The 9155-nt window shown below is 41.5% G+C and overlaps 1 pseudogene; it reads left to right on the top strand.

The window, feature by feature from the left end:
* The first annotated feature begins 7397 nt into the window (after positions 1 to 7397).
* On the top strand, positions 7398 to 7976 carry LOC101284524 (serine/arginine-rich splicing factor 10-like; annotated as a pseudogene).
* Positions 7977 to 9155: the final 1179 nt, after the last annotated feature.

Genomic DNA, 9155 nt, shown 5'->3' with positions numbered 1-9155 from the left:
TCCCTGGGACTTCTCTGGTTAAGACTGGTTAAGACTCCATGTTCCCAATGCAGGGGGCCTGGGTTTGATCCCTGGTCAGGGAACTAGATCCCACATGTGGCCACAAAGATCCTGCCACAATTAGGACCTGGCACAGCCAAATAAATAAATAAATAAATATTTTAAAAAATCCATCCCTCCAGATCAGTCTGTAATCCCACCAACCCAGGGGTCAACCTTAACCATATTTATTGTGGGATGACTAAAAATTCCACTTGTCCTGATATGAAGCTATATAACACAGGCATTCATGATTTTATATTGTTGTCAATAAGGTTATATTATTACCAAGCTTATTTAACTTCCAGTTTATAGAAAACATAGGGAATATAAGAATAAGCTATATGATATCAGGAGGAAATGACCAGAAAAAATCCAAACTATGAGACATTAAAGATATCCAGTCTCTTCAGCATGTCAGTGTCATGCAAACACACTGTCCTAGATGACAAGAGACTTAAAGGATGTTACAGACAAATGTAATGCCTGGGTTTAGATGGGATACTGGATTGGATGGTGGAGCTGCTGGACCAGGGATTCTGAACACGATCAAGCTCCAAGAAATGGATGGAGATAACAACCTTCGTCAAGATTGAGGAGAAGTGGTCTGATTTCCATTGTTTCCTGACTCACTGAAACCAAATATTTCAGATGAGATAGAAGCAGTAACTAGAATGATTGTTGAAAAACCACTGGACTCCTGCAGCTCCCATGAAGCACTTCATTTCTTGGTCAACTGAAACAGACATGGGCAGAATTGTCAACTACTAACCATTAAAAACGACCCTAGGAGATAGGTAGGTACTCATTTCCCTCTGCCAACCCCCTAGCCACCATCTACCCCAAGGTCTTTTTTTTTCTTCCTCATCTGCTCATTTGTATCCCTGAATATTTCTTCCTTATTGTTGCTGTATACTTAGGTGTTACGACTGCATATAGCAGTTAGTGTGGTTTGGTTTTTCACCTTCTCATTCTTGAAATGAAGTCTCATTGGCCCTCCTCTGGGCCAATCTTAAGAAATATGTCTTGAAAGTCAGGACAGATCTTTTTTGTTTTTTTAATATTATTTATTAATTTTGCTGCACTGGTTCTTAGTTGTGGCACGCGGGATCTTCATTGCCACGTGCAGGATCTTTAGTTGCGGCACGCAGGATCTAGTTCCCTGACCAGGAATCAAACGCAGGCCCCCTGCATTGGGAGCATGAAGTCTTAACCACTGGACCACCAGGGAAGTCCCGGAAGTCAGGACAGACTTTGTCTAGCCAATGCTGATACCATGTAAGATACCAGCAAGTGTCTCTATCTTTTCCTGGGGTCAACATGACTTCAATCTTCTTTCTCTAGAGAGATTGCACCAATAGTCAGTCAGTGACACAGGAAAAGAAGGTCTGTCTAGTCCAGTGGTTCTCAAATTTGGCTACACGTTGGTGTCATCAGAAGGAGCTTTAAAAAACACAGACCCCTGGGATCTACACACCCCTCCAAATTCTGATTTAATTGGTCTCTGGACATCAGGATTTCTTAAAGTTACTCAAGTGATTCTGGTGTTGAGAACCACTGATCTAGTCTAGTGCTTTTCAAACTTTTATGAATCACCCAGGGATCTTGTTAAAATGCAGACGCTGATTCACTAGGCATGGGGTGGGACCCAATTTTGAGATTGTCTCATATGAACACAATTACATCAAGAATTTCAATTCTCTCATTTTCTAGAGCAACTGGGGAAAAAATTAACAGCGTAAGGAATTTTAATGCCTACTATCAGATATCCCCAGAGGGCTCAAGAATTCTGTGTTAATAGCTTGTTTGTATGCTGACGGGAAAGATCAAGTTCTGAGGGAAATAGTGATGATGCAACCGAGGGCAATGAGAATGCCCAGAGTTATGACCTTGAGCAGTTAGGGAGGATGAGATTAAGTGCAAAACAGAGGTTCTGGCCTTCCAAAGGAGTGTGGACATGTCATGCAAGGACCGTTTTATGATGCAGAACTGTACCGGCTTTTTAAAAATGTTTTATCAATAGATCAATCTATCAATTGGTCGGATAAATAGGTATATCAGAGAGTTTTTTTAACAGTTGGACTGGAGAAAGAAAATTTTTGATTCTCCAACTGAGAAATGAGCAAATGGTGGTTCTGCATTTTGTACTGAATGCTGAGATTCATAGATAATTGCTTGAGAAAAAAGATGATCCTGCACCTCTGTGTACAGAACTCTCCTTGACGCCATTGATGCCTCTCTGCTAAAACAAGAACCCGGGCAGGGGGCTGCTTAGAACTGATCAACAGCCACAGATCTATTTGCTTACAGTTTGCTTCTCAGATACACTCATTATTTCTGTTAATGGTATTTCTGGCAAGATAGCTCCAAAGCTTTGTATCTTAAATTTAATTCATGTCAGTTAATAAAAACATGACCTTGGGCTTCCCTGGTGGCACAGTGGTTGAGAGTCCGCCTGCTGATGCAGGTGACACGGGTTCGTGCCCCGGTCCGGGAAGATCCCACGTGCTGCGGAGCGGCTGGGCCCGTGAGCCATGGCTGCTGAGCCTGCGCGTCTGGAGCCTGTGCTCCGCAACAGGAGAGGCCACAACAGTGAGAGGCCCACGTACCGCAAAAAAAAAAAAAAAAAGGTACCAGTTTCCAGAAAAAAAATCCTGCCTATGAATTTAAAAAGTATTTAGAAAATTCTCACCCATTCTAAAGGTTAACTGTGATTCCTATGCTTCTTGTTTTCTGGAGAAAGTTCACCAGTCTTGCAAGTATCTCTCTTTTCTCACTACAGTGTAAGCTCTACCAGTTCTGATCCCTGTCTTCCTTGTTCACTAATGTATCCCAAAGACCTAGAAGATTGCCAAGCACATAATGGGCCTTTAGCAAGGACTTGAATGAATTAATCAATAATGACTTCTAATGCAGTCCTGTCCTCTTGCCAGATTTAGGAATTTGCAATAGTGACAGTATCGACCAATAGGTTTTCCCTGGAAGTTTCCTTCATTTTTTAGTGTCAATATCATGTACATAAAAGCTCTCTTTTTCCTTTTACTTCTCTTTTTGATCCCTGGCTCCCCAAGGCTGAAATGAGCTTGGACTACTCCCCTCCCTCTCTCTTATGAACAATTATACTGCATCGAAAAACGCAAAGCTTCCAAGCTTTGCTTCCAAGCAAAGTCCTGCACGTGTGTTGCTCACAGGCCCGATGGTCCTTCCACACACGTGTTCATTTCCCTGCCTCACTGTTTCCTGTGTCCGTCTCCTATCCTGTCATTTCTTTTTCTTTTTTAAAATTAAATTAAATTAAATTTATAATTTAATTTAATTTTCCACTCTTTTTTAGATTCTTTTTCCATACAGGTCATTACAGAGTATTGAGTAGAGTTCCCTGTGCTGTACAGTAGGTCCTTATTAGTTATCTATTTTATATATAGTAGTGTGTGTATGTCAATCCCAATCTCCCAATTTATCCCTCCCCACTATCCTGCGGTTTCTTAGGAGAGTGACCCCTACCTGTCAGAGAGACATCCCCAACCTGTTCCCAAAGGTACTCTGAGCAGAAAATCTTCCCCCAAACTATCAGAAAGGTACCTTGAATTGCTGGAATCTGTCCAGTAAATTCACAGCTGAAGGAAATGTCTCCAAGTTGAAGCCAAAGAACTGAGTTAGACTAAGAAGTTTTTTTTTTTTTTTTTTGTGGTAAGCGGGCCTCTCACTGCTGTGGCCTCTCCCGTTGCGGAGCACAGGCTCCGGACACGCAGGCTCAGCGGCCATGGCTCACGGGCCCAGCCGCTCCACAGCATGTGGGATCTTCCCGGACCGGGGCACGAACCTGTGTCCCCTGCATCGGCAGGCGGACTCTCAACCACTGCGCCACCAGGGAAGCCCGATTTTTTTTTAAATTTCAATTAAAATGCTTATTAGAACAACGTAGAACAGACATAATTACAAAATATACGATAGTATTTTAAATTGAAAAAGCATTAATGACTGCAATGGATTGAAAAATATCAAATATATATAATTCTTTTTTTCTTTTTGGTTGAAATGGTAAGTTTACTGTATATTTTACCACAAATTTTTTTAAAAGTTTTTAAAATAAGGCATTTGTTGAGTGTAAGGCCATCTCTAATTATCTTAGAAAGCACCTGGTATAGATTTGTTTCAAATACATAAAATTCTTGAGTTCATAATGATAATACTAATAACAAAGCCCATTGATTGTTACTAGGGCACCAATATACTTTTAATGATTTGGATTAAATGAGGCAGACTTTCTACCACTTGCCACAGTGATACTGCTACTATGTGTTAGGGTCAGGCTAGGTCCAGGGGGTTCACAGTGAATAAACTATATCCATCTTCTTAAGTTAGCTCAGCTTGGCAGCCTGCATAATATCTAGCTTGGGGGATCGAGATTCCTTGAAAGCTACACTTTTTGGCTGGTGACTTCACCTCTTTTAGCTCTTCATCTAGGATTGCTGGACAGTTACCTCTTCTAATCTAACTAAAGCCAGTGAAGTTTGTAATTCACTGGACGTGTGAAATGCCTTGTCACCTTTGAATACCCCACTGTAGATCCAATTTTAGGAATTCCTCAAGCCACTAATCACTGGCACAGATGAAGGACTTCCATGGTAATTTGGTAACTTCCATGGTCAGTTAGCAGTGGGGCTGTCCATGGTGGCACAACTGATGCCCCTCACCCTTTAGCCTGTCCTTGTAACTCCTAGGAAGTGACATAAAGAAAGAAAGAGAAGAACAAGTTTTGAAGATGTGTGAAAAGTTCCTGAGATGATTCATGAGGGCATTATGCTAAGTGAACTAAAAGTCAGACAGAGAAAGACAAACACTGTATGATGTCACTTATATGTGGAATCTAAAAAATACAACAAACTAGTGAATACAACAAAAAAGAAACAGACTTACAAATATAGAGGACAAACTAGTGGTCACCAGTGGGGGGATGGGGGAGGGACAATATAGGGTTGGGGGAATGAGAGGTACAAATACTGGGTGTCAGATAGGCTCAAGGATGTATTGTACAACACGGGGAATATAGCAGATACTTTGTCATAACTATAAATGGAAAGTAACCTTTCAAAATTGTGTAAATGTTTTTAATTTTTTAAAAAATAAAGGGGGGTTTGATAGGTCTAACCCCCCGATACACACAGTTCAGGTATTACTATACAATTTATACATAAGAAGACAAACAGATGGCATAAACTTATCCAAGTTCACAAAAGTAAGTCAATAATATTTGAATCCATGGCCTTACCTCTTGACTGGGTTCCGGGCCATTATATAAATGGTAGAGTTTTAAATTGTTAGAGGGTTGTTTGAAAGAACTAATAAAAATTAAGTAAGATTCTTCCTCCGAAAAACAAGTGAACAAAAAACCTAATCAAAAAATGGGCAGAAGATTTAAATAGACATTTCTCCAAAGAAGACAGATGGCCAAAATGCACATGAAAAGATGATCAACATGGCTAATTATTAGAGAAACGCAAATCAAAACTACAATGCAGTATCACCTCACACCAGTCAGAATGGCCATCATCAAAAAGTCTACAGGGACTTCCCTGGTGGCACAGTGGTTAAGACTGCACTCCCACTGAAGGGACCCAGGTTCGATCTCTGACCCGGGGAACTAGATCCCACATGCATGTCACAACTAAGAGTTCACATGCCACAACTAAGGAGCCCGCCTGCTGCAACTAAGACCCTGTGCAACCAAATAAATAAATTAATTTTAAAAAAAAGTCTACAAACAATAAATGCTGGAGAGGGCATGGCGAAAAAGGAACCCTCCTACACTGTTGGTGGAAATGTAAATTGGTACAGCCACTATGGAAAACAGTACGGAGGTTCCTCAGAAAACTAAAAATAGGGCTACCATATGATCCTACAATCCACTCCTGGGCATATATCCAAAGAAAACCATAATTCGAAAAGAGACATGCACCCCAATGTTCATTGCAGCAGCACTTACAATAGCTAAGACATGGCAGCAACCTAAATGTCCATATGTCCATTGACAGAGCAATGGATAAAGAAGATGTGATGTATACACACACACACACACACACACACACACACACACACACACACACACACACACACACACAATGGAATATTACTCAGCCATAATAATGAAAAATGCCATTTGCAGCAACATGGATGTACCTAGAGATTATCATACTGAGTGAAGTAAGCCAAACAGAGAAAGAGAAATATCATATGATATTACTTATATTTGAAATCTAAAAAAAATGATACAAATGAAATTATTTACAAAACAAATAGAGTCAGACGTAGAAAACAAACATATGGTTACCAAAGAGAAATGGAAGGGAGGGATAAATTGGGAGTATGAGATTAACAGATGAACACTACAACAAGGTCCTACTGTATAGCACAGGGAACTATATTCAATATCTTGTAATAATGCATAATGGAAAAGAATGTGTATATATATTGTGAATCACTTCACTGTTCACCTGAAACAAACATTCTAACCCTCCCCGCCACCCCAGCCTCTGATTAAATTGCTCTAAGATGTAGCCCAGGTGCCCACAGGCGATTCTAATGTGCATCAATGGTTGAGAACCACTGGTGTAAGGATGCTCTGCTGCTGTAGATGTGGGTGTCTGGGGGTGGGGAGGATATGAGGGAGTGTCTGCTGCTCACGTTACCTAGGGAGTCATTAGATCCTCTGCACAATGCACACTAGATAATCTTACAGTAGCTGCATGTCCAATCAATACACTCTCATAATCATCTGAGACGGAGATCAAATCAGAAAGAGTATTTTCATACCACATTACAAAAACGATTTATATCCTTTGTTTGCTGGGAAATTTTCTACTTAGCTGAGGAAAAATCTAACCCTTAATATTACCCTCATTTCTTCCTTTAAAATTCTCCCAGAATTGGGTAACTGGGTATGCTAGATGCACTATATGCATAGCCTATTTTTTCCTATTTATTTGTATTACACCAGTGGTCCTGTACATTATAAGCAAAACAATAAAAATTAAAAGAATCACTTCCAGGGCTTCCCTGGTGGCGCAGTGGTTGACAGTCTGCCTGCCGATGCAGAGTACACGGGTTCGTGCCCCGGTCCGGGAAGATCCCACATGCCGCGGAGCGGCTGGGCCCGTGAGCCATGGCCGCTGAGCCTGCGCGTCCGGAGCCTGTGCTCCGCAACGGGAGAGGCCACAACAGTGAGGGGCCCGCGTACCGCAAAAAAAAAAAAAAAAAAATCACTTCCAGCAGAGACTTCTGGCTGTGTGTGTCTGAGGATCTGCTGCCGCCGGAGCTGCAGCCAGTTTGCCCGGGGGATAGTGTCCCTGCTGAGACTCATGCTGCAGTCGCGTCCCGGTACCTGGGCCCCTCTCCCTCTCCCTCTCCCCCGCAACAAGTCTCTCTTTGTAAGGAACATGGCCGATGATACCAGGTCTGAAAATTTACAACATGAATTCGGTCATTATGGTCCTGTAGTTGCTGTGTACGTTCCACTTGATTTCTACACTCACCCCCAAGAGGATTTGCATGTGTTCAATTTGAGGATGTTCGTGATGCCGAAGATGCTTTACATAATTTGGACAGAAAATGGATTTGTGGACACCAAACTGAAATACAGTTTGCACAGGAGGATGGGAAGACTCCAAATCGGATGAAAGCCCGGGAAGGGAGGAAATGTGTATAGTTCATCGCTCTATGATAATTATGACAGATATAGACGTTCTAGAAGCCAAAGTTAGAAAAGAAGGCGGTCAAGAAGTCAGTCCTTTGATTACAACCACAGAAGATCTTACAGTCCTAGAAATGGACCGACTGGAAGACCACGGTGTAGCAGAATCCACTCCAACAATGATAGGCCACACTGCAGCAGGAGTATCCAGTACAGTTCTGCTTACTATGCTTCAAGAAAGATCTGAGAAGGCAGAGACAGAACCAAAAAAGAGCAGTTCAGGCGACCAAAGGGTGGGTGGAAAGTGTTCAGTATGAATACTGTGCGAATATTTGAACTCCGGTCTGGAAAGATAAAAGAATGTTATCGAAACTACATGGAATCATTGAAAGTAAGCATTTTAGGACAAATAAAAGGTAATTTGGGGTGGTGGTGGTGGGATGAATTGGGAGATTGGGATTGACATATATACACTAATATGTATAAAATAGATAACAAATAAGAACCTGCTGTATAAAAAAATAAATAAATAAAATTCAAATTTTAAAAAAAGGTAATTCAACTTTGTACTTGTGGAAACTAATCCTAAATCTGATTCGGTTTATATTGATTCATGGGTAGCAGGTCCATGTTAAATTATTGGAAACTAGGACGTCTGGGACTTCCCTGGTGGTCTAGTGGTTAAGACTCCGTGTTCCCAATGCAAGGGGCACGGTTGAATCCCATGTCGGGGAACTAAGATCCTGTGTGCTGCGTAGCACAGCCAAAGGAAAAAAAAAGTCCCTGAGTCATCACTCTCATTTATTGATTCACTCAGCAATACTCCCATTAATTCAGTATTCTTTTTTTTTTTTTAAATAAGTATTTCAGGACTTCCTTGGTGGCACAGTAGTTAAGAATCCACCTGCCAGTGCAGGGGACATGGGTTCGAGCCCTGGTCCGGGAGGATCCCACATGACGCGGAGCAACTACGCCCATGGGCCACAACTACTGAGCCTGCGCTCTAGAGCCCGCAAGCCACAACTACTGAGCCCACGTGCCACTACTGAAGCCTGCACGCCTAGAGCCTGTGCTCCGCAACAAGAGAAGCCACTGCCGTGAGAAGCCCGTGCACCGCAACGAAGAGTAGCCCCTGCTCGCCACAACTAGAGAAAGCCCGTGCACAACAATGAAGACCCAACGCAGCCAAAAATAAATAAAGTATTTAATTTTGTATCAGATATAAAAGATACTCTGGGTACTATAATTGGATTATTTTGAGGCAGACAGAGAGCTGTTATCCCAACTGATTTAGTATGTTCTGTAATCAAGAAAATGTTCACCGAATTATACTTTTTAGTGTTTTTTATGTACATTTTATAGGGGACATGTTCTGTGTATAGTGAATAAATAAATTTTATAGTATCACACACACACAAAAATAATC

This window comes from Orcinus orca, chromosome 11 (genome assembly GCF_937001465.1).
Source record: "Orcinus orca chromosome 11, mOrcOrc1.1, whole genome shotgun sequence".
Lineage (NCBI taxonomy): Eukaryota > Metazoa > Chordata > Mammalia > Artiodactyla > Delphinidae > Orcinus > Orcinus orca.
This window is presented reverse-complemented; position numbering and strand designations above follow the sequence as displayed.